The sequence below is a fragment of the Sus scrofa genome, chromosome 15 (assembly GCF_054392235.1).
Source record: "Sus scrofa isolate SSC_HxYL_T2T_F1_AM1 chromosome 15, Sscrofa_HxYL_maternal_Yorkshire_Landrace_v2.0, whole genome shotgun sequence".
NCBI classification, from domain to species: Eukaryota; Metazoa; Chordata; class Mammalia; order Artiodactyla; family Suidae; genus Sus; species Sus scrofa.
Genome location: NC_139397.1, coordinates 86,970,614 through 86,997,687, shown reverse-complemented (window position 1 = coordinate 86,997,687; position 27,074 = coordinate 86,970,614). Strand labels below are relative to the sequence as shown.

At 37.2% G+C, this 27,074-nt stretch overlaps 1 long non-coding RNA gene across 1 annotated transcript; it reads left to right on the top strand.

The window, feature by feature from the left end:
• Positions 1–3,695: 3,695 nt before the first annotated feature.
• LOC110257171 (uncharacterized) lies at positions 3,696–26,326 on the top strand. Its single transcript, XR_014829494.1, has 3 exons — positions 3,696–5,216; positions 5,851–5,973; positions 26,099–26,326. It is a non-coding gene; the product is annotated as an uncharacterized LOC110257171 (long non-coding RNA).
• Positions 26,327–27,074: the final 748 nt, after the last annotated feature.

The window sequence follows — 27,074 nt, the reverse complement described above, 5'->3', positions numbered from 1 at the left end:
CAGGGTAGATGTTGTAAGAAGGGAAATGTAAGGAGTCAAATGAACATCCTCTTTCATGAAGTTATGCTTGCATTTTCTGCCAATTTTTAAATTGGGCTTTCAGGACATCAGTGGAAATATCAGAAGAAGGACTTGTGAAAATCTGCTTTTCCATAAATGAATAGGAGCACAGGCACAATTGCCAAAACTGACTTTTTCAGAAGTTTGAAAATCAACCAAAGGAATCTTTATTCAAGAAAAATAGCTGTATTTTGGAAAAACAGCAAACTTCATAGTAGCCTTGAAAAACAGCAGTCCTACAATTCACAGTGAAAATCTGTAGCCTAGAAGTACCAGAGAGCGTGGAACTAATTAGGAGCTCCCCAAAAGCCATTACCAGAAAACTGTGGTGGTTTCCTGGTAAATCCACTTGCAAGGCTGTTTTATGTGGCCGGTCTCAGAACTCACCCCATGCAAAGAGCCTTTACCCTGGGATTATTTGCAGTTATCTAACTCTGTGTCAGCCAAAGGCAGTGATAGCAATTAGGGTAAACGGGATTATCAAAAAATTTAAAAGGAAAAGCTGGGTAACAAGACATCTCGAATAAACTTTGTAAAGCTCCACCATATTTCTGAGACTCTACAACCCACACTCATGTAGAGAGCTGCAAGCATCCCAGGGCTGTGCTTATATCCTGAGCTTTCACCTCTGGCTGACCTTCTGGCACTTCATGAGAAGGAAGTGAAAGCTAAGGCAAAACTGTAAATGGCCTGAGTCTTAAAGGTGCATCCTAACGAGAAAACAGAGCCCCTCAACAAAGGCTGGGAGATTTAATGGTCCAAGGCATCTAAAGAAATTTCTGTCCATTCATTAGCTAAACACTATGCTAATTGAATAGAAGCTTCAGGGTTCACCCATAACAAAGAATATGAACTTTATTGATTTGGTCCAGAAAAGTCGCTAAACAAGCAGCAGCAGCAACACTCACTACCACCACAAAAAGCAATAATGACAAATCCAGGGGAAAGGAGAAAATCTGTCATCAGTAAGATTAAGAGGCGATTACTTACCAGAAACTCTGGAGGACAGAGGCACAGGAATGACATATTCAAAGTATGGAAAAGAAGGACTCTGAACCAAAAATTCTATATCCAGAAAAACTAGCTTTCAAAAATGAAAGAAAAATTAAGATATTGCCAGATAAACAAAAACTGAAATAACTTGACGTGGACACACTCTACAAGAAATACTAAAGAGAGTGCTTAGGTTGAAATGAAAAAATACTAGATAGTAACTTAAAGTTACTTTTTTATTTTTGAGTTATTCATCAATTAAATGAAAATTATATAGCAATGAAATACCACTAGACCATCATCAGAGTGACAACACTTTTAAAAGACAGAAAATAACAGGTCTTGTCAAAGACGTAGAACAAAAGAAATTCTCATATGTTGCTACTAAGAAGATAAATTTGAACAACTACTTTGAAAATATGTTTGTCAGTATCTATTAATGCTAAACCTACATGTATTTGATAACCAGAAATTTTATGTTAGGCATATAAGCACAGAAATGAGCATTTATGTTATCAAAAGACATTTTGATGAATATTTGGAGATACAATATTCATAATAGCCTCAAACAGAAAACAATGCAAAAATCCAAAATCCATAAAAATTAGAAAGGAAAGGATATTGTGGTACAATAGTAAACAAAATGCAACTTGCTCATACATGCAATATCATGGTTTTTTTGGTCACATACACAACATATGGAAGTTCCCAGGCCAGGGATCGAATCTGAGCCACAGCTGTGACCTACACCCATGGCTATGACAATGCTGAATCCTTAACCCACTGCGCCACAGGAAAACTGTCATGGAGCATTTTACCAAAATAATGATGAGCTAATGAGGCTGAACAAAAAATTACATATTGTGTAAATTGATTTATAAAGTTTAGAAACAGCCAAAACATTTCTGATAGTAGAAGTCAAAAGAGTGGTAACGTTTTGGGGGTTTACTGACTTGGAAGGGCATAAGGAGAATTCTAGAGTTCCGAAAATGTTTTATATTTTAATCTGAGTGGTATTTATATAACAGCATAAACATGTGTAATCAAGATGTATAATTTTTCACGATACTGTGTACTTATTATACCTCAATAAAGTAATGATCAACGACAACAAAACACTCTTGAGTTAGAAATCAGCCACCACCTTAAAGGTGGTTCCTCTGCAGTGTCATCTTTTTACTCTGTTTCCTGCTACTTCTTTTCTTGCGGTTCTTGGGAATTTTCTTTAATTTCTTACAAGTTTCTTCTTGCATTCAAAGATATATTTATTAAATATTTCCCAACAGATGTCTTACATCAGGATTTTCCTCAGATTAGCTGGTCATCTAATTGCTGGGCACTAAATGGACACAAAATGGTTCTGTGTCTAGGAATATCCTATAATGTCTGGGAGTCATAAAAACTAAAGTAATTCTAATGAAACATGGGCTTCCAAAAGAATTTTTTTCTCCATTTCTAAAGCCTCCCAAAGCAAACCTAGAAATAGCTTTTTTTTTTTTTTAAGTAATAGGAAAGGAGGGGGATTATTTATTCAAAGAGACAGATTAAGTCTGAGACAAACTTGTAAATTTAGACAATGTCTTAATTCTTTTATATGAGAGATTTATTTGGTGATCTGGTTGGAAGATCATTTTCCTACTGCAGTGTAATTGCATTTTACTAACAACACAAAGCTATCTGAGAATTTGGATGTACCATAAATGCATTAATCATTTATTTTTGGAGGAATAGCTGGAAATAAAGGATGTAATATGAACAGCTTTCTTTTCTCCAAATTGCCATGTCTAAAAATTTTCTTCATTATTTAGACTGCTCATTCTTTTTTAAATTTTTAAATATTTTATTGGCTTTTAGTTGATTTACAATGTTGTATTAGTTTCAGGTTTACAGAAAATTGAATCATCTCTACATATACATTCATCCATTCATTTTCCCCATATAGGTTATTACAGACTATTGAGTAGACATCCCTGTGCTATACAGTAGGTCCTTGTTTGTTAATCTATTTTACATATAGTATTGTGTATATGTTAATCTTATTCTCCTAATTTATTTCCTCCCCCCCAGTTTCTCCTTTGGTAACTATAAGTTTGATTTCAAAATCTGTGAGTGTGGTTTTTTTTTTTTTTGTAAATAACTTCTTTTGTATTGTTTTTATTAGATTTCATGTATAGTAATATATACATACATATATCTAAGTGATATCATATATTTGTCTTTCTCTGTCTGATTTCACTTAGTATGATAGGTATATCCATGTTGCTGCAAATGGAATTACTTGTTCTTTTTTTATGGTTGAATAATATTCCATTGTATATATATACTATATCTTCTTTATCCATTCCTGTATCAATGGACATTTAGGTTGCTTCCATGTCTTGTCTATTGTAAATAGTGCAGCAGTAACATTGGAGTGCATGTATCTTTTTGAATTATGGTTTTCTCCAGATACCTCACACTAGTCAGAATGATCATCATCAAAAAGTCTACAAACGGAGTTCCCGTCGTGGCGCAGTGGTTAACGAATCCGACTAAGAACCATGAGGTTGCGGGTTCGATCCCTGCCCTTGCTCAGTGGGTTAACGATCTGGCGTTGCCGTGAGCTGTGGTGTAGGTTGCAGACGCGGCTCGGATCCTGCGTTGCTGTGGCTCTGGTGTAGGCCGGCGGCTACAGCTCCGATTAGACCCCTAGCCTGGGAACCTCCATATGCCGCGGGAGCGGCCCAAAGAAATAGCAAAAAGACAAAAAAAAAAAAAAAAAAAAAAAAAAAGTCTACAAACAATAAATGCTGGGGGGGGTAGAGTATAAGGAACCCTCCTACATTGTTGATGGGATTGAAAATTGGGTGCAGCCACTATGGAGAACAGTATGGAGTTTCCTTTAAAAAATTAAATATAGAAATATTATATGACTGCTCAAGCTTTTTAAACCTACCTCAGACTAGAAATTAGCTGATAGACATAATATCTACCCGGTTTCTCAAATTAAAAAAAAAAATGTGGGGAGTTCCCGTCGTGGCGCAGTGGTTAACGAATCCGACTAGGAACCATGAGCTTGCGGGTTCGGTCCCTGCCCTTGCTCAGTGGGTTAACGATCCGGCGTTGCCGTGAGCTGTGGTGTAGGTTGCAGACGCGGCTCGGATCCCGCGTTGCTGTGGCTCTGGCGTAGGCCAGTGGCTACAACTCCAATTCGACCCCTAGCCTGGGAACCTCCATATGCCGCGGGAGCGGCCCAAAGAAATAGCAAAAAGACAAAAAAAAAAAAAAAAAAAGTCAGAGCATTCTTATTTCCTTCCCTTACATGGACATCCAATCCATCAAAAAATATTATTGGTTCAATCTATAAAATATATCCCAAAGCCGCCCATTTCTCTGCATCTCTGTCACCTTCGCCCAGGTCCAAACCACTATTATTTTTTGCCTACTCTATTCTAGTAAGCACTTATTAGTCTCTTGCTCCACTTTTGATTTCCTGCAAACTATTTCCCACAGAGCAGAGTGATCCTTTGAAATCCTAATTTAGATCAAGCCCTTCTCCCTGCTACCCCAATTCCTCTTCTGGTTCTTCAGAGCTTTCTCTTACATGTAGCATGAGTGTCAGACTTCCCAGCTTTCTATAGGGCCTGATATGACCTGACCTCTGCTTAGCTGCATGGCCCAGGTCACACCGACCACTTCTAAAAGCACAGAGGTTTAGCTCCACTGACTTTTTCTGTTCTTTGATCTATTGAGTTGTTTCAGGTCCTTTGCACTTGCTCTTCTCCACCTGGAACGTGTCTCTGATGCAGAACACAGCTACATCCTCTTAGGCTTCAGCTCAGGTGTTTCCTCCTTGGAAAGGCCTTTCCTCACCATCCTATTTAAGCAACCCCTCCTCTCTCACCACTGTCTACTCAAAGTTCCATCTTCATCTTGTCATTTCCTGTCATCTAAAATGCTTATGATTTTATCTTTAATGCTTATGTTTACTTGTCTCCTCTCAGTTGCTAAGTACAGCGGCGTGAGGTACAAACCTCCTTTGTTTTACTTATCTCCAGCCTTAGGAGGGTCAACATTCCAACATATGTTCAACAAGCATGAGTTAAATGCATTATTTCAGAGGCCTGAACTCTGTCCGTTTGGCTTGAAAAGGAAGAACTCTGATGGACTAGTAACACGAAAAGGTCAGTGTCTGCTCATAGTTTAGTGTTACATTTTCCATGGGCCTGTGACTTTAACAGAGAAATCCTAGGGATGTATGGTGGGAGAGGCATGGCAGGGAAGGGCTTTCCTGAAATCATCCCATGCTTTTTACATATTTGGGTTACGTTTGGCTACTTTACTTGTTTCGTAAAAGAAAAGCAGATCACCTCTCATCAGGAGACAAATGACCACAAAACGAATGCCTACCAGTGGTGTGCTGGTAAATGTTTAATAACTGGTTCTCCAGGAGTAAAAAGGTCTTAATTGTAGATACCTTTTGTCAGTTTCTGTGGTGTAAATACTCTTAGCACAACCAGTTTCAAGCAAACAGCCCAAAGTCATGGAATGTGGTGTTGGAAGGAGGTGGACGCTATGGGCCCCTCCAGCCCTTCCAAGATGGCTCTGCATATCGCCACTGTCAGCCACGTGCTAAGACCAGGGCAGAGATTTTATACTCAATCTCTCCTATCTTGGAGCCACTCATAAATTGATAGTTACATGTCAGAGATGAGGACAAAAACTTTAGTATCTTGCTTGTAGAATCACATCACTGAAAGGGGTAAAATCAGAGTACACATCTCTCTGACTCCAAAGACCACCTCTCATTTGTTTCAGGGAGCAGTGGCCAAAAGAGCTACCCAAACTTCAGCAACAAACAGCACAAAGTTCAGTTGAATGTCGAGCTGCTTTTTAAGATCATGGCTGTCTTCTGAAAATCCTGAATGTCTTGCTGATAATGTGAGTTTTATTGCTAATATCTATTATATGCAGAGTATATAATTAGATGGATTGAAAATGTCTAGAGTGGAAATTTTTTTTTTCTTTTTTGGCCACCCCATGGCTTATGGAGTTCTGGGGCCAGGGATCACCTCTGAGCTGCAGTTGCAGCAACACTGGATCGTTAACCCACTGTGCCCTGGGCCAGGGATAAAACATGCATCCCAGTGCTCCAGAGACCCCACCCAAGCCTGTTGCACCACAGTGGGAACTCCATAGAGTGGAAGATTAATCAGCGTTCAGTGCAACAACAAATTCTTGGAAATCCTCTTCTCTAGTCCTCTTTCCCTCTATCTTCATAGCTTTTTTTTTTTTTTAACCCTTTCCCTCTAAATATTAACATCCTAAACATCAAGTGGGAATAGGAATTGAAAGAAAAAGTGACTAACAGGATGTGTCATTTTGCATAGCAATTCTGGTGAAAAACCAAAAAATGGATCAGTTTTGAAGGTAAAACTGTTGATGAGGTAGGTAGTGAAGAAGTTTCATCCCTCTGGAAGAACAAGTCAGGACCTGCCAAGGATAAAAGGAGGACAGATTTGTCCCAAGCTAGACCAGTTGTTCTCAGCTGTTAGCAGTCAGAATCACCACTGATTGCTGGGCTACACCAGCTGTTTCTGATTCACTAGTTAGGGTGGGGCCCCAAATCTACATTTGTAACAAGTTCCCAGGTGATGCTGAGGCTTTTCATCCAGTGACCATACTTGGTGCAAGGATGCTCCAGATGACTAGTAATTTGTGTACATATTGCAGATGAACAATCACCAGTCAAAATCCCTGCTTCTCAAACACTGCATATTGCAATTACCTGGGAGCTTTAAAACCAACACTGGGGTGCAGCCCTCAGGAGATTCTGCTTTAATTGGAATGTGTCATGGGTGTTGGGAATGTTAGAAAATCCACAGGTGATTCTAATGCACACTGGAAACCAACAGAAATTGCTCTGGATTTTAACCGATAGGTGCTATATTCTTTGCACAAAACTCTCAGTGTTTCCTCTAAAACTGATCTATGGGAAAAGCACTCATTGCCTCAGTGTCCTAGTTTGTTGCAAGTATGTGTTTAATGGTATAAGCTGGAGAGCTGGCTGGGGGATCAAGCAAACTGCCTAAGTTCTGAGCTCCCCTTTGAATCTCACTCAGTTTCTGCTACTTACTGTGTATGACCTTATTTAGTTGAATATGACATTTAACTTCTCTATTTGGAGGCCAAATAGAGAAGTATAGATAATAGTGATTATCTATATTTTTTTTAAAAATTGGAAAATAAGAATATATTATTTCTCTGCAAATATTTGGTTAAAACATGTTACCTTCCTTTCCATTGTTAAAAACAAAATGACTTTTGGCCTACTCAGATGCCATAAAATACTTTAAAATAATAATATACTAGAGAAATTGCATTTTGGCCTGCAAGTTTTTTTAATTCTTTATATAATGGCTCCATCTTCTGGTCAATGAAATAAAGAGTTTTCAGTTTCCAAAATGCAGCTAAGTTTCATGCTCCACCAATAAACTACTAGTCTGAGTCAGGAAAAGAATGACTTATTGGAAAGATTCTGCAAACTTGACTAATTTCTTCCTTAAGAATTTTATTGTTTCCTGTGGTTTTTGTTTGTTTTTTTAAGGGCGCACCCAAGGCATGTGGAAGTTCCCAGGCTGAGGGTCGAAACAGAGCTACAGCTGCTGGCCTATGCCACAGCAACACAGGATCTGAGCCAAGTCTGCAACCTACACCACAGCTCACGGCTGGTAATGCCAGATCCCTGACCCACACCGTGAGGCCAGGGATGAAACCTGAATCTTCATGGATACAAGTCGGATTCGTTTCTGCTGAGCCACAGCAGCACTCCTGTTTCTTGTTTGAATCAAGCCCAATCTCTCTAAAGCTGCTGTCGCAAAGCAAACAGTGCTGCATCAGCCTTGCTGCCTCTAATTTCCTTCCTCATGGCTCTGGGTCCTTATCCTTGCCTCTTGGTCCTTCCCTGGCACTTTGTCCTGAGACTTGAGGCACACTTGATGTTTCATGCTCTATACCCAACTTTTCATCTATGGGGAAAGAAATTTTATGATATTTATGCTAAAATAGCAGTGGGGAATTATGGATATCTGCACTGACCCATGAACAAAGTCTGGTTTCTAGAGATGGGATGTGTAGCAGAAAGACGCTCAATAGTAGATCTAGACCCAATAAGTAGGTGAGATCTTTAGGGGCTTATGAGCTTAGCTTAGTAGGAATTAAGACCTATTGAAAAATGAAGTTATTTTTAAAAGAACAGAAAATGTAAGTACTTAAATGAAAACAAAAAAAACAAAAACAACTATGAACCCATTTACTGTTTGGATATAAATCTCCTGGAAATGTTTTACTCTCTCTGTTCCCAGAATATTTGATGACAAACATTCCATGAGTAACCCATATTCTTTAGTTCACACAATACAGTAAAATAGTAGACAGTTTTAAACAGTATTTCAATGTCTATCTAAGCCTTAACAAATAAAATTTACTGGTTCAATAGAACTGAATATTAATATATATAGCTAAGTTCTTATTTTGGAAATCTAGTTTGCTCCTATTTTCATTATAGCTTTTGGTTGCTTTTTAAGGGGAACACAATCTTTTCTTGGAATAGGGAGACAGTGACACACATAGAAATTACATTTTTATTCTTTATATTTATGGAAATTTTGGTTTATTTTTGTATGCATTGGAATATTCTGCACCACAGTAAAGATATTATTCATATCAAGACATATTGAGTCTCAAAGGCTATTATTCATACCAACACATATGTCTCTCTTAGGATAAAGCATACGCAAGCAGTTAGTTGAATAATAAAAGAAAAATTTTAGGAATAAACACCTAAACTCTCTTCTCTATAACTCCTCTGTAAGAAATATAAAACTTCTGCTACTGTTTGATGCTACAATTCTTGTGGTGAAAAACTTAGTCTCTTCTAATACTTTAGTGCTGAGATATTTTAAATAGTTTTATTTAAATGAGAAGACATGAAAATTACCTCAAAAATATAGTAATAAAGCACAAAGGATTAACATGTTAAATGTTCTAATGTTTAAATAATCATCACGTTGCTTAAGAATCTCCAGTGGACACAGTATTTTTCACTAACTCATTAGCAAGTTCTTAAATTCTCTCATATGAAATGAATGAGGAAAAGGAATAACCAGTGATTTTTCGGTATGATAACTAATTCAATAGATATTTACTGACTTTCTTCTTTGTTGGATACAGTTGTAGGCACTGGGAGAAAAAAAGGAGTGAACAAAGCAGACAATTTCAGTATTTAATAATAATAACAACAATAACAATAGCTAACAGTGGTTGGCATAGCTACACCAGATCCTACGTGATCTATTCATCCAATTTATTCCTCAATATTTATAACAAATTTTCCTGTCCCCTTGTTTTCTTCATCATTCTTCACTTCCATCATTTGTATTAAAAAAATCACAATAATCAGAATTCATTCTGAGCCCTGTGGCAGAAAGGAGCTTTGCGGGGTAAGGAGGGGGTGCTGAGGATTGACATGGTTCTGTTATGAATGTTATGTGCCTGGCTTCTCCTCTTCATTTTACGTTGTTAGGACAGCCCGGAGTAATGCTCATCCTTCTGGTTACATCTTTAGGAATATTCTGCACCACAGTAAAGATATTATTCATATCAAGACATATTGAGTCTCAAAGGCTACCTACTTACACGGTACTAAGATCTATACTTAAAACAGGTCTATTATCACTGTCCTACTTCAGTGGCCCTAAGAAGAGAACTAAGGGAGGAAAAGTAAAGTATGGAGCAAATAAGCCGGAACATGAAGGAGACAGGTCAGGAAGACCTCCGTAGACAGTTATCGGTTGCATGAATATCACTATAAAAAGTCCCCTGATGGGGAGTTCCCGTCGTGGCTCTGTGATTAAGGAATCTGACTAGGAACCATGAGGTTGTAGGTTCGATGCCTGCCCTTGCTCAGTGGGTTAACGATCCGGTGTTGCCGTGAGCTGTGGTGTAGGTTGCAGACGTGGCTCGGATCCCGCGTTGCTGTGGCTCTGGCGTAGGCCGGTGGCTACAGCTCCGATTGGACCCCTAGCCTGGGAACCTCCATATGCCGCGGGAGCGGCCCAAGAAATGGCAGAAAGACAAAAAAAAAAAAAAAAAAGGCCCCTGATGGATTAATGGTAAGATATGGATCTAGAAAGTGAATTTGTAGACAGCAAGGCGTGCCTTGTTTGCTAGTAGGTAAATGTGAAACTGTGGCATGGCCTCTGAAAATATAAAAGGCAACCAGCCCACAGTTCTGGATAACCTTGACTTTACAGCCTGATTACTCAGCACCTGGATAGCTCTCTTTGGGTGTTCCTCAGAAGATGAGGGCTCTGGGGAACTGCAGCCACTCATTCATCTGTGTCTGTATCTGGTTTTTAATCTCTGTACTGCTTGCTACTGGTTTGGTATAAACTAAAGCCATGGTGACTGTGAACTAAGTCTCATACACAATCACTAGTCATTGATCTCAGACCAGCCCAGTCTGGCCATTTCAGGTAGGCTTCATAACCACATTCTGCTTGGCTGGACACTTCAGAATGGTCTGCCTTACTTGATGTATTAGGGGAACACATTGCATTATAGATAAATACTTTTTTTTGTTTCCTTAAAACTTAGAATTGATTCCTCAGATTGCAAAAGTAACTTGTGTTCTTCGTGGAAATGGGAAAAATACAGCAACAAACAAAGATAAAAAAAATAAAGTCATAGTCTCTTGAGATAATGTTATTGCATTTTGATGCATTTCTTTCCAGTCTTTTTTTTTTCTATATAGATAAAGTTGATTTTTGTGTTTTTATGCACTCTAGATAGGGTCATGTTGTTACAGAATAACCTAAGAGTATTTATTTCTTAAAACTGTCAGCTGGCAGCTCAATGCTATATTTGGCTCATCTTTCAGAGCCTTCTCTGATTTTCTCTTGGTCTTGTCTCTTTCTGTGTCTCTGTTTCTCTTTATGTGCCTCTCTTTTCTTCTCTCTTACAAGTGAAGACGCTGATGGTGGTTAAAAAGTCCCCACTCCTCACCTCCCGTATATGGAGTCTATACTATTTAATTTATTTGACTCCAGTGGACAAGAGAATGAGGAAAATTTTGTATGCTGCTTCTTAGAAGTAGCAAAGACAAAATCAAATAGGCTTGCTTCCAAATAGTAATCCTTCTAGAGGAACACTTTTAAATAAAATGTGTATGGAAACCTCAGTTACAAACATTTACTAAATCAGCCTTCTGGTCCCTGGGGCAGGCGCCCATGACATTCAAAGTTTCGTCATGAGTAGCCTTACATTTATGTTCATGTTTATTTTCTCACCCACAATTGGAATGGATGTTATGTATAGGTATTGGAAAATATTTACCAAAGAGAGGAAGTGTATTTGAGAATATTTCTTATTTTAACCATTTTCAACCCTTTAAAATTCTTAAGTTCATACATATATGAACTTTATAAAATCACATAAAGCATATACATCATACACTAATATCTCTAGGTGGTGGTATTTGTGTGTTTTCTGAATTTTTGTACTTTTATGAATTTCATCTTTAGCCTGATTTAAAAAAAAAATGAAGCATAAGTTGCTTTTTTTCAGCAGAAAAAGAGATGTTTTCTAGTTTATTTTTTTAAAAGCCAAAAAGCATTAAGTGATTAAGTTCAGCAAAGTACCTGATTGTATTCATGTCTCTTCACCAGTAAGTGAGAAGTGGAAGCATTGATAAGGCACAGATCTCCTCTGTTGGGTAATATCCCCTGCAGGGGAACAACTGAAATGATACCTAGGAAATGATATGGCATTTGTCTTTCGGAATATGGCAGCAACATGAAAAAAATCTTATTTTCCAAGGTGCACTTCAAACACATGTGCTTCCCTTGCCACCATCAGTGGTTTGAAAAGCATTCATCAAAACTACAAGGGACCAGGTAAATAGCATCTGACCTAATTCATATCACATTTGCGAAGATACTTGAAGACTTTGTATTCCTAATCCTCAAAAAAAAAAAAAAACCAACTGTCCTCTACAATGGCCAAACTTATAAGAATATGCTTAAATCTGTATTAAAATTGGAGAAAATATTTCTGTCTGGAAGAAAGGAGTATACTTTAGAATGTGAGTTACCATAGTATTATAATGCTGATTATTCTTTTTTCTCAGCTATATTAAAATATAATAAACATAAAACAATGTATAAATTTAGGGGTACAAATGATGATTTGATACCTGTGTGTGCATATATATAGAGAGAGAAATATTTACCTGATGAGTTTAGTAAACACATCCTTCACCTTACATAATTACTAATTTGTAGTTTTTTTATGATGAAAATATTAAAACTCTACTCACACTGCAACTTTTAAGTATAAAATATAGTAACATTAACTATTGGTGCCATGTTGTACATTAGATCACCAGAACTTAATCATCTTTTAACTGAAGATCGGTAACATTTGACCAACACATTCTCATTTTCCCCACCCCTCAGCCCTTGACAACTACCATTCTAATTTCTATTTCTATGAGTTCAATGTTTTCAGAATTCACATATAAGTGAGAGCACACAGCATTAGTCTTTCTTTCTCTGACTTATTTCACTTAGCATTATGCTTTCAAGATCCATCTATATTGTGCAAATTGCAGGGTTTCCTTTTATGGGTGTATAATATTCCATTATAGGTATATTTGCCACATTTTCTTTCTTCCTTCATCCATCAGTGGGCACTTGGTTGTTTCCAAGTCTTGGCTATTCTGAATAATGCTGCAATAAACATGAGGGTACAGATATCTCTTTGACATAGTGATTTCATTTTCTTTAGAGATATACCCAGAAATGGAACTATATTGGAATTCTATTTTTAATTTGTTGAGGAACTTCAATGCTGTTTTCTAGCATGGCCAAACCAATTTACATTCCCACCAGCAATGCACCAGTAATCCATTTTCTTCACATCCTCATCAGAATTCATTTTTCTTCTCTTTTTGACAGTAGCCATTCTAACAGTTATGAGGTGATATCTTATTGTGGGATTGATTTGCATTTTCCTAATGATTAGTGATGTTAAGCAACTTTTCACATACTTGTAGGTCATTTACATTTTTTTTTCAGGAAAATGTTCAAGTCCTCTACCCATATTAAAAATCAGATTGTTTTAGGTATCTTTGCCATTGAATTATGAGTTCCTTACATATTTTGGATATTAACTCCATCATATGTGTTTGCAAGTATTTGCTCTCACTCTGTAGGTTGCCTTCTCATTTGGATGATTGTTTCTTTTGATGTGCAGAAGCTTTTTGGTTTAATGTACTCCTACTTCATGATTTATGCTTTTGTTGCTTGTGCTTTTTTTGTCACGTCCAAACCATTATTGCCAAGACCTATGTCAAGGGGCTTACCTACTCTGTTTTCTTTTATGATTTTTATGGTTACGAGTCTTATATTTAAGTCCTTAATCCATTTTGAAGTAATTATGTAAGTTGTATAAGGCAAGGGTTCAATTTCATTCTTTTGTTAAGTGAATATCCAATTTTCATTTATTGAAGAGACTATTCTTTCCCCTTTTAGTATTCTTGACTCCACTGTCAAATATTAATTGTGCATGGGTTTATTTCTGGGCTCATGATTCTTCCATTAGTCTGCGGGTTTTTTATGCCAATATAATTCCGTTTTGATTATTATACCTTTGCAATATAGTGATGCCTCCAGCTTAGCTCTTTCGCAAGATGATTTTGGCTACCTGGGGTCTTTGTGGTTCTATGTGAATTTTAAGGTTATTTTTTCTGTTTCTGTGGAGAATGACATTGGAATTTGATACAGATTACATTGAATCTGTAGATGGTTTGGGGAAGCAAGGACATTTTAATAGCATTGACTCTTTTGATCCATGAGCATGGGTATCTTTCCATTGATTTGAGTCTTCAGTTTCTTTCATCAATGTTGTATAATTTTCTCTATATAGATCTTTTACTTCCTTGGTAAATTTACTCCTATTTTACTGTTTTTAATGCTATTAAGAGTTTTCTTGATTTCTTTTTCAGATACTTTGTTGTTAATATACAGAAATACAATTGATTTTTTTTTTTTTTTTGTCTTTTGAGGGCCACACCCATGGCATATGGAGGTTCCCAGGCTAGGGGTCTAATCGGAGCTGTAGCTGCCAGCCTATGCCAGAGCCACAACAAGGCCAGATCTGAGCCCCGTCTGCAACCTACACCACAGCTCATGGCAATGCCATATCCTTAACCCATTGAGCGAAGCCAGGGATCGAACCCACAACCTCATGGTTCCTAGTTAGATTCATTTCCACTTCGCCACGACGATGGGAACTCCACAATTGATTTTTTGTATGTTTATTTTGTATCCTGCATTACGGAATTATTTATTCTAACAGATTTTTGGTGGAGTCTGGGATTTTCTAACTGCAAGATCATGTCATCAGCAAACAGAACTTTATTTCATCCTTTCTGATTGGGATGCATTTTCTTTCTTTTTCTTGTCTGATTTCTCTGGCTAGAAGTTTTGGTACTATGTTGAGTAGGAATGATGAGAATGGGCATCCTTGTCTTGTTCCTGATATTAGAGGGAAAGCTTTAAATCTTTCACTGTTGAGTATGACATTACCTATGGATTTATAATATATGGACTTTATTATGTTGAGGTATATTCCTTCTATACCAGATTTGTTGAGTTTTTGTCATGAAAGTATGTTAAATTTTGTCAAAAATTTTTCTGTATCTGTTGAGATGATCATATGATTTTTGTTTTTCATTCTATTAATGTGATGTATCTCATTTATTGATTTGTGAATGTTGAACCATCCTTGCATCTCAGGATAAACCCAACTTAATTATGTCATATGACTCTTTTAATGTGCTCTTGAATTTAGTTTGGGAGTATTCTGTTGAGAATTTTTGCATCTATATTTATCAAGGATATTGACCTATAATTTTCTATTCTTTGTAGTATCCTTATCTGGCTTTGGTATTAGGTATGCTGGCCTTGTAAAATGGGTTTAGGAGTGTTCCTAACTCTTTAGTTTTTTGGAAAAGTTTAAGAAGAATTTATATTAATTCTTCTTTAAACATTTACTAGAATTCACCAGTGAAGCCATCTGGTCTTGGGCTTATCTTTGTTAGAAGGTTTTTGATTACTGATTTAATTTCTTACTTGTTATTGTTCTGTTCAGACTCTGTTTCTTCATAATTCAAACTTGGTAGATTGTACATTTCTGGGTATTTTACATGTCTGGTAAGTTTTCCAGTTTATTGGTATGTTTGTGTTCTTGGTAGTCTCATTATTCTTCACGTTTTTTTGTAGTATCAGTTGTAATGTTTACTCATTCATTATTTTGAGTTCTGTTTTTGTATTAAAGTTTTGTCAATTTTGTTTACTCAAAAAACAACTCAGTTTTGTTGGTATTTGTTTTTCTCTTCTCTATTTCATTTATTTCTGCTTTGATCTTTGTTAAATCACTCAATCTGATAACTCTGAACTTAGTTTTTATTTTGAAATCTGTCAGGCATTTCATATATCTCCATTTTTTTGGTGTCAATCACTGGTGTACTTCTTTGGTGGTCTAATGTTTTATCGATTCTTTGTGACCACTGTAGCTTTGTGTAGGCATCTAGGCATTACTTTTTCAGACTCTATGGATTTAACTTCGGTAAGAAGAAAGCCTTTACCTGCATGCGGAGGCAAACTGGAGCACGCTGTGACCCCAGGTCTAGAAGTGCAGGGCAGCAAGTGCTAGGGCATGCGGCCGCTTCAGGTATGGAGGATGTGATGTCTCATCAGCTCAGGCTTCAGGGTTCCATAGCTTTGAGAACTGTGAGGTCCCTGATGAGCACTGAGGAGAAAATCTGCAGTGTTAGGACTATAAGGATCCTCTGAAGTACCTATAGATCCAGCAGCTAGAGACTACGGCAAACATTGGTGGTAGCTAGTTCATGTGGTGTGTATACACTCAGCTCTGGGGCCCTGCTGCAAGTACCTTGTTTGTAGTAGGACTGGTGGCAGACTTGCCCATAGTGCCAGAGACCAGGGTCACTGCAAGAGTCAGGGTCAACTATAGACTTACTGGCAGCTGTGGGTGCCCTAGCTATCTGTGTGCACTCCTGTGACTGCAGGATTTTTCCCCAGGCACATGCACAGCAGTGGGGGGGGGGGCAATGTAGGGAGCTGGGTAGGGGTCATGCAGGTACATGGCTGGATAGACTAGTTGCAGCTAAGCCCAGTGGCTGAATCTGAGTCTACATATAGCTCTGGGGGTCTTGGCTATTGTGTACACTTTCATGGCTATAGGTTCTCATTGCAGAGACAAAAACAGCAGTAGAGGCCTGTGACAAGCATCAGGCCAGCAGTGTGCAAGAGCCCAGCCAGAGAGGCTTGCCCAGCTGCAGAGGCCTGGGGTGGCTGCTGGTGAGGATCCTGGGCTTTGGCAGAGGCAGGGAGGAGGAAGCAGGAAGAGACCAGGACAATGGGTGTCTATAGATGCTAATACCTGTGGGATGAAAACCAGTGGAGTCCACGGTGTTTGTGCTAGACATTGGTTTCTTCAGTGGCAAAAGCTACAAGGGTCCTCTCCAGGGCAGATAGCTGGGCACCATGGTTTTTACCATTATAGGGATGACATTGGTAGCCCCTGTTCTCCTTCATTGTTTCTAGCCATCTCTGTGTACATCAGCTTTGCCAGTCTTGTCCGTGAAACTGAAGTGAGTCCCTCATGTCGTGCCCCAAAATGCTGGGGAAACTGGCTTCATGCTCCATTCTCCTGATCCTGGGGAAGGAAAATCTTTCTAGCTGGGGGGTTCCCTCTTTGTGCTAAGCAGTGCCAGCCTGGAGGTTAGGGTATTGCTGGAAAAAATAAAGCTGTCTTCCTTCCATTTTTGTGTTCTCTGGTTTTTTCTGTTCCACTGTGTTGCTTCCAGAGCTGTTTTTGTTCATGGATAGTTGTCTCCTTGCTGATCCTGTGGGAGGATAGAGGCTGGGGTCTCCTATGCCACCATTTTGGTGATAGTACTTATGATTCTATGTCTGCACCTCTCAATTATAAGAATTTTAAAGAATCAGTCTATTTTTAACAACAAATCTGGATAAAATAGTAAGAATCATTCTCTCTTATTATCATGGCTTGCTATGAATCCATAAAATAATCATTGATAATTCATTCTGCATAAACCCAGCGCAATAACAACCACTTGGGATCTAAGGAACCTTTTAATGGCTCTCACATCATTCATTTATTTTCATATCTGCTGTCACTATCTAGCCATGGACTCTTGTCTTCTTATTTGGGTTATTGCAAGAGTCTCTTCTTTTCAATCTACTGGTCATAACCTTCCCAAATTATTCTTTATAAAATCCAATTAATGTTTATATAGGTGACTCTGCTTAAAAACAATTAGTGCGCTCCCTTTACCTATAGGATAAAATCCATACTGATTATTCTGGGGCTATCACTGCTATCAACTCCAACCTGCTATATAATTGTCATTTTTCAGTGTTCAATCCTGTCACCTCAGATAGTCAGAGCTGTTCCCCTGAATATATCATATACTTTTCTGCCTTTGCCCTTGGCTTCATGCTGTTTTGCTTGTACTTTATCACTCTGGAGTCTCTTTCCCTCAGCCTCTCCAACTCCTCTCAGGTTTTGAGTACAGTCTGTGGGGACTGTGAAGGAGACAAGCCTGGCATGTATCCAGGAGATGCTACTCAAAAGGGCAGTTATCTATCAGGAGAGGAGCCAGTTGGAAGAAGGACAGTACCAAGAGGACACTCCAAAATCAATATTGGAAGAAGGAGACAATTTTCAACCTGCCAGTGAATTGGGGATCAAGAGCCCTGAGATTTGATCAAAGGGGTTGCCAAGTCAGGTATTCTGAGCAAAGTCAGAAAGCTAAGGTGAGAGTTGAGTTGGTGTAAAAGGTGTCAGGTATCCGTGTGCCAGAAGCCAGTTTGGGAATATTGCTATTAATGCATCCTCTACCACTGTCCTCCCATGTGGTTTGGAAGGATTTGCAAAGTTGAGGGATATCCTTACATTAACACCAGCTCTACTGGACACCCCATCCTTCTTGGCCCAGTTCACTCTGATCTCCTCCAGGCCTCTGTGAAACTTTCTTGGATGACTCAAAACATAGATGCCTTGCTCTCCTCTGACATCACAGCACTTGTTAATCTCCATCTCTCACTTGACAATGAATCCTACGATTGCCTTATGACCTTTTTTGTATGGTGGTTTAATTTTTGCTTAAGACTCACATTTTTGTTTAAATTCCTATGGTTATGTCTAATATAACCTCATTAGACTGTTATTAAATTAAATCTTCTTTCGGTATTTTATATCCCCTTTTAATCCAATGTATAAATATGCTCTTTTTAGGCACCCAAAAAAATCCTTATTACATGACCACGAATCATATATTTTAATTTATTTTTCTTTCTAACTAGGCCTAAAAATGCAAGCTGGTATCATGCCCCTCCCTGAAACCATTTCTAAAACTGTCAAAAAAAATTTCCCCAAAGTACACATTCAGAAATAATTATGTTGATTAAATCCATAAGGAATATAGATGCAGTTCAGACGTACACTCAAGAAATAAATATATTTCAGCCAGAATTTTTTAGTTATAAGCAACAAAATCAATTCTGGCTAACTTGAGGAGAAGATAATGTTGTGGGAATATTTTGTATAGTTCAAAATCACAGAAGGGCTAAAGAGGACTCAGAAAAAAAAAACTATGAACAAGACTCTAAAGGTCCAAAGAAGTGAATGCATGAGAATACCACTTCCAAAGTGAACAGGCTTTGACTACTTGTTCTATCCTTGTGTTCACCCTACTCAAGTTTCCAAGTCTAAAGAGAAACCAAACCCAGTTGGCCCAAACTGAGTCATTCGCTCTTCCTCTTGACTGCACAAAAATGAGGAGAGGTTATTTGCCGAAAATGAATCCTGGCATTCTTAGCAAAAGAAGACTAATGGAAATCGCCCTTCCAAATAAAGAACAGCAGATAGAACTTATGTGCATTACAGCTCAGTGAATGTAATTATGAGGTTTCAAAGGTCGAGGTTCATTCTGGTGAATGAATTTTATGATCTCTTTAGACATATAGCAGGTAGAGCGAGCATGAGGCAGAGGAGTTATTTAAAGTTGAAATACTATACTGAGGCTTTCACCTTGAGGCAGACTTGGCCCTATAGTATGAGTATGAACTTTTGAGCAGGAAATGCAATCAGGTCAATGAAGATCATGGGCAGGTTGTCAGGTGAGGATGCTTTCAGGATCCAGGCCCCACTGTCCACCTGGATACTCCTTTAAGGTCATGTTGATAATCATTCTAATTGGTTCACATTTAATGGGAGCTTTATGTGTGAAATGTAATTGTTTCATGGTGAAGCGGGAAATGGAAAATTAACAAAATATAGCAGTGTTGAACCTGGCATTGATTCCCTAGCACTCAAGTGGCATCTAGGTTGCACAAAATTGTATTCAAGGACACAGGCGGCAGGTGAGACAGTTATTCATCAGGCATCTCCAAACATACACAAAAGCCTTAGAATTTCCATTTTTTTCATTTAATATTTGGATATACTCATAACTTTTCAAAACCCTTATCAATTTTACCTTGGAAAAAAGAATAATATCTTAAACCTGAGAATAAATAAACCACGAATTGACTGTTTGAAGTTTGAGAGATTAATTTATCTCCAGTATGTATTTCTCACATTTCTACTAGTTTTAACTGCTTCTGTTAAAGAATAGTAAGTACAAAGCTTACTTTTTAAGAAGATTCAAATTCTTCTACTCTAAGCAGTGGACCCCCAAATCTCTTGTGTCTTCTTACAAATAGAAAACAATCCATTAAGAAAATAAGATTCATTTAGAGTAAGAAGAGCTAGTCTCCGTATGAACACACTTTAAAGAATGATTTTCTGGTGGCAAAGACTATTCAGAACTGAGCAAGATACTTTATTTTACCAGTGAGTAATAAGCCTAAAAAGAAAAAGAGGATGACTGGAACATAAATAGAGACCAAAAAAAGAAAAAAATCAACATTTCATTTTCTTAGCATGTGGAACAGAGTCAAGAAACAGTGAACAGTTGCTCAATGTTTTTTTATAAACATAAGAAACAAGAAGACAATAAATCAGTTCCATTTTCATAGGTAAACATGATCCTTCAGCTAGAGAATAAGCATCACTAAACTGATGAGACATCTTTGTTATTAAATACTTAGAGTTTGATTTTTAAAATATGATATTCTACCTTTTAATCATTTGCTGAGGGTGATTTAATGTATGCAGTTATTTTACTTACATTATGTATCAAAGGGACTACAAAGTAAAACTAAGAAGTTTTCACTTTTATGGTTGCCTGAGGATTAGATGGGGAAATGGATGCATATCTGCCCTTTCCTGTCTACTAATCAGCCATGGAATAAAAAGAAATTGAGATGTGGTTTACTGAACAATGAAGCTCACTAGAGTTAGGTCCAACTAAAAGAAAAATGCAGAGAAGTTACACCTTCCAACAACTATATTTAAACATTTCAGTGTTCCCATTGTGGCTCAAAGGAAACAAATCTGACTAGTATCCATGAGAATGCACGTTTGATGCCTGGCCTCACTCAGTGGGTTAAGGACCTGGTGTTGCTGTGATCTGTGGTATAGGCTGCAAACATGGCTCGAATCTGACATTGCTGTGGCTGTGGCATAGGCCAGCGGCTACAACTCACATTCCACCCCTAGCCTGGGAAGCTCTGTATGCTGCTGGTGTGGCCCTAAAAAGACGACAAAAAAAAAAAAAATCATCCAATGTGCACAGGAAATATCCAATATCTTGTAATTAGTTCCCCTCTATAAAGATAGCGTGGGAGACTGCAGACGAAAACATTGGTGAAATATTTTGTGTGCCTCACAATCACTGTTTAACATGGGTATTGCTATTGGCAGACATCAAAGCACTTAAACCCAATTTAAACATAGCCAGGAAGTGGTAATACTGCACTGAAGGGCACATTAAAGTGTTTTTAATTCCATCAGCAGATATTAAACCAATGTGGGAGCTAGCAATTTTACTGGCTCTCTGCAGAGCCCTTTCTACCTCAGGAAAATACAGCATGTTACAAAAATAAAGAAGTTCTGTGGGAATGTCTTTTATAATATTAAGTCCTTTCTTCTAAGAAAAATGTTCTTCTACCATATCCTCAGAACAATGAACTAGAATGTGTGTACATTTATACTTCTTCATATTACTTTTGGGATGCTTAAAAATGTTCCTGTTGGGGGATGAACAAATAAGTATAAAAAAATGGAAATCTCAATGTGGTCTCCAAAGCTCTTGAAGATTATTGATCTGAGGTTTTAACTACAGGCAGGACTTTCTGGTAGCAGCAGTCTCTTGGACTTCTTTATTTGTCAGCTAGTTAGAGACTATTTCATACAAAGGTGCCTGGATGAGGCTGAGGCCATCACTCAGCCTCAGTTATCAGTACCTTTTACTGCACTATCTGATGATGTCAAGATTCTGATAAGGCCAGTGAAAGAGAAAGATCTCTTAGGTCACAGCGGAACCCTTAACTAGAAGAAATCGCTTTGGAGAATCTTAGTCTTAAATGATGCAGGGAAATAACTCAAATATTTGCCTACAAGAAAAGCAAAATTAGAATCATCTCATCTTGAAGATTTATGTACTTCCTTTAGGTACAGAAAACATCAACTACAAAAATGTGGAAATACTCATGTATTTTAAAATTACAGAATGATTACAACACACTTTTTTAAAAGGATAGCAAGTGATCACACAATATAAGAGTCTTAAGCAGTGAACAGTTAATTCTAGGTAAGGATTTTCCTATCATTTACTCAATTTTTCAAAATAAGTAGCTGAATATTAAGTTCTTTGTGGAACACTCTGATCAGAGAAATATTTCATTTGCTTATTTTTCATTCACTGGATTCAAGTTAAAGCTGCCTGAGGTTTCAGAATAACATTTCTAAGATGAAAGAATTTTTTTTAAATGTATGGATTCTTTTATTTTGTCCTTAATTCAAAAATACTTATTGAGCATGGACTCTGGAACCAAAGTATAGGTATAATTCAAGTATCTGCTACTTAAGAGCCCTATGCTATTATCTTTAATAATTATTTATCTTTTAAATTGAAATAGAGTTGCTATACAATATTATGTAAGCTACCAATGTATAATATAGTAAATCACAATTTTTTTTATAATTTTATTTTCCCACTGTACAGCAAGGGGGTCAGGTTATCCTTATATGTATACATTACAATTACACTTTTTCCCCCACCCTTTCTTCTGTTGCAACATGAGTATCTAGACAAAGTTCTCAATGCTATTCAGCAGGGATCTCCTTGTAAATCTATTCTAAGTTGTGTCTGATAAGCCCAAGCTCCCGATCCCTCCCACTCCCTCCCCCTCCCATCAGGCAGCCACAAGTCTTTTCTCCAAGTCCATGATTTTCTTTTCTGAGGAGATGTTCATTTGTGCTGGATATTAGATTCCAGTTATAAGTGATATCATATGGTATTTGTCTTTGTCTTTCTGGCTCATTTCACTCAGGATGACATTCTGTAGTTCCATCCATGTTGCTGCAAATGGCATTATGGCATTCTTTTTTATGGCTGAGTAGTATTCCATTGTGTATATATACCACCTCTTCCGAATCCAATCCTCTGTCGATGGACATTTGGGTTGCTTCCATGTCCTGGCTATTGTGAATAGTGCTGCAATGAACATGCGGGTGCACGTGTCTCTTTTAAGTAGAGTTTTGTCCGGATAGATGCCCAAGAGTGGGATTGCGGGGTCATATGGAAGTTCTATGTATAGATTTCTAAGGTATCTCCAAACTGTTCTCCATAGTGGCTGTACCAGTTTACATTCCCACCAACAGTGCAGGAGGGTTCCCTTTTCTCCACAGCCCCTCCAGCACTTGTTAAGTAAATCACAATTTTAAAGGTTATGCTCCATTTATAGTTATTATAAAATATTGGCTATACTCCCTGTGTTGTATAAGATCTTCTTATAACTTATTTTACATGTAATACTCTATACCTCTTATTTTCCAACCGCTGTATTGCATGCCTTCTTCCCCACTGGTAACCACTAGTTTGTTCTCTATATCTTTGAATTAGCTTCTTTTTTGCTATATTCACTAGTTTGTTGTATTTTTAAATTTCCACATATAAGTGATCTCATACAGTATTTTTCCTTTTCTGTCAGACTTATTTCATTTAGTATAATGCCCTCCAAGTCCATCCATATTTCTTCAATTGGCAAAATTTCATTCTTTTTTTTATGACTGAGTAGTATTCCATTACACACACACACACCTTCTTTATCCATTCATCTACTGATGAACACTTGGTTGCTTCCATGTCTAGGTGATTGCAAATAGTGCTTCTATGAACATTGGGGTGCAGGTATCTTTAAAATTAGTGTTTGGGGGAGTTCCCTGGTAGCCTAGTAGGTTTAGGATCCAGCATTGTCACTGCTGTGGCTTGGGTCACCATTGCGGTGTGAATTTAATCCCTGGCCCAGGAACTGTCACATGCTGTGGATACAGCCAAAAAGAAAAAAATAGTGTTTTTGTGGGGGTTTTTTGACAAATACCCAAAAGTGGAATTGCTTGGTCATAAAGTCATATTTAGTTTTTTGAGAAATCACCATACTGTTTTGCACAGTGGCTGCACCAGTTTACATTCCCACCAACAGTGATGAGGGTTCCCTTTTCTTCACATCCTTGCCAAAGTTTGTTATTTGTATTCTTTTTGATGATAGCTATTCTGACAGGTGTGAGGTTATATCTTATTGTAGTCTCTATTTGAGTCTCCCTAATGATCAGTGATATGGAGAATCTTTTCATGTGCCTGCTGGCCATCTGCATTTCCTCTTTGGAAAAATGTCTATTCAGTTATTCTACTCATTTTTTAATTGGATTGTTTGTTTTTTTGATGTTGAGTTCTATGAACTGTTTATATATGTTGGATATTACTCCCTTATCTGACATATCATTTGAAAATATTTTCTCCCATCGAGTATGTTGTCTTTTCATTTTGTCGATAATTTCCTTTGCTGTCTTAAAGCTTTTAAGTTTAATAGGGTCCCATGTGTTTATATTTGCTTTTATTTCATTTACTTTAAGAGATGTATCCAAAAAAATAGTGTTGAAATTTATGTCAAAGGGTGTTCTGCTTATATTTCCCTCTAGGAATTTTATAGTATTTTGTCTTACATTTAGGTTTTTAATCCATTTAGAATTTATTTTTGTATATGGTGTTAGAGAATGGTCTAATTTCATTCCTTTACATTTATCTGTCCAGTTTTCCCAGCACCACTTATTAAAGAGATTGTCTTTTCTCCAGTGTATATTCTTGCCTCCTTTGTCATAGATTAAATGATCATAAGCATGGATTTATTTCTGGGGTCTCTATTCTGTTCTGTTGACCTATGACTTCTTTTGTGCCAGTGTCATACTGTTCAAATTACTGTAGCTTTGTAGTAGGATTTGAAGTCAGGAAACATGATTCCTTCGGCTTTGTTCTTTCTCAAGATTGTTTTAGCTATTTGGGGTATTTTGTGTTTCCATACACATTTTAAAATTATCTGTTCTAGGTGTTCCCACTATTGAGTAGTGGGCTTAGGATCTAGAATTGCCCCTGTGGCAGAGATTGCAGCTGTGGCTCAGTTTCAATCCTTGTCCTGGAAACTTCCATATGCTGTGGGTACAGCCAAAAAAATTATTTTTTCTAGTTCTATGAAAAATGCCATTGATTTTTGATAGGGATTGCATTGAATCTGTAATTCACCTTGGGTAGTATGTTCATTTTAACAGTATTGATTTTTCCAATCCAAGAACATGATATATTTTTCCATTTGGTTGTGTTGTCTTCAATTTATTTCATCAGTGTCATAGTTTTCTGAGTACAGGTCTTTGGCCTCCTTAGGAAAATTTATTGCTGAGTGTGTTATTCCTTATGATGTGATGATAAATGGGATTGCTTCCTTAATTTTCTATTCTCATAGTTTGTTGTTAATATATAGAAATGGAATATTTCAGTATGTAAATTTTGTATCCTGAAACTTTACTGAATTCATTGATGAGGTCTAGTATGTTTCTGTAGGATATTTTTACATATAGTATCATGTCATATGCAAACAGTGACAGTTTTACTTTTTCCTTTCCATTTCAGATTCCTTCTTTTTTTTTTTTTTTTTTATTTTCTGATTGCTGTGGCTAGGACTTCCAACACTTATGTTGAATAAAAGTGGTGTGATTGGGGTCCTTGTCTTATTCCTCACCTTAGAGGAAATGCTTTCAACTTTTCACCATTGAGTATGATATTAACTATGGGTTTGTCATATATGGCCTTCATTATGTTGAGGTAGGTTCCCTCTATGTTTGCTTTCTGGAGAGTTTTATCTTAGATAGTGAATTTTATCAAAAATATTTTCTGTATCTATTGAGATGATTATGTGATTTTTATTCTTCAGTCTGTGAATGTGGTACATCACACTGATTGATTTGCAGATACTGAAAAATCTTTGCATTCCTAGGAAAAATCCTGCTTATCATGGTGGGACCATGGTAGTATCCTTTTAATGTATTGTTTGATTCCGTTTGCTAGTATTTTGCTGAGAATTTTTGCATCAATGTTTATCTATTATATTGGCCAGTAATTTTTTTGGGATATCTTTGACCAGCTTTGGTATCAGGGTGATGCTGGCCTCATAGAATGAGTTTGGAAGTGTTCCTTGCTCTGAAATATTTTGGAATAGTTTTAGACTTGATGTTAATTCTTCTCTAAAAATTTGGTATAATTCACCTGTGAAGCCATCTGGTCCTGGGCATTTGCTTGTTGGGAGCTTTAAAATTGTTGATTCAATTTTATTACTGATCATTGGTCTGTTCATATTTTCTATTTTTTCCTGATTCAGTCTTAGGAGATGGTATCTTTCTAAATGTTTGTCCATTTCTCCTAGGTTTCCATTTTATTTATTTATTTTGCTTTTTACAGCTGCACTTGAGGCAACTCCCAGGCTAGGGGTTGAATCGGAGCTGTAGCTGCTGGCCTGCACCACAACTGTAGCAACACCAGATCCAAGCTGCACCTGCAACCTATACCACAGCTTATGGCAATTCCAGATCCTTAACCCAATGAGCAAGGCCAGGGATCAAACCTGCAACCATGTGGTTCCTAGTCAGATTCATTTCCACTGTTCTACAACGGGAACTCCCTCACCAGGTATTTTTTAATTTCATCTTTGATTTCTTCAGTGATCCATTGGTTGTTTAGTAGCATTTTGTTTAGTTTCCACATGTTTGTGTAATTTGCAGGGTTTTTTTTTTTTTTTTCTTGTAGTTGATTTCTAGTCTCACAGAGTTGGGGATGGAAAAAATGCTTGATATGATTTCAATTTCCTTGAATTTACCAAAGCTTGTTTTAGCCTAGCATGTGATAAATCCTAGAGAATGTTTCATGTGTACTTTAAAAGAGTACTTGTACTACTGCTTTCTGATGGAAGTCCCTGCATATATCAATTAAGTCCATTTGGTCTAAAATCTCATTTCAAGCCTGTGTTTCCTGATTGATTTTATGTCTGGATGATCTGTCTGTTATAACAATGCAAGTTGGGTATTAATTTTCTCTACTATTATTGTATTACTGTGGATTTCTCATTTTATGTCCATTAATATGTGCCTTATATATTTAGGTGCTTCTATGTTGGGTGCATATATATTTACAATTGTTATAACTTTTTCTTGGATTGATCCCTTGATCATTATGTAGCGTCCTTCTTTGTCTCTTGCAACAGTCTTTATTTTAAAATATCTCTTTTGTTGGATGTATTACTGCTCTTTCTTTTGATTTCCATTTGCATAGAATACCTTTTTCCATCTCCTCACTTTCAGTCTGTCTGTGTCTCTAGATCTGAAATGAATCTCTTATAGGAAATCTCTTATATTCAGATCTTGTTTTTTAATCCATTCAT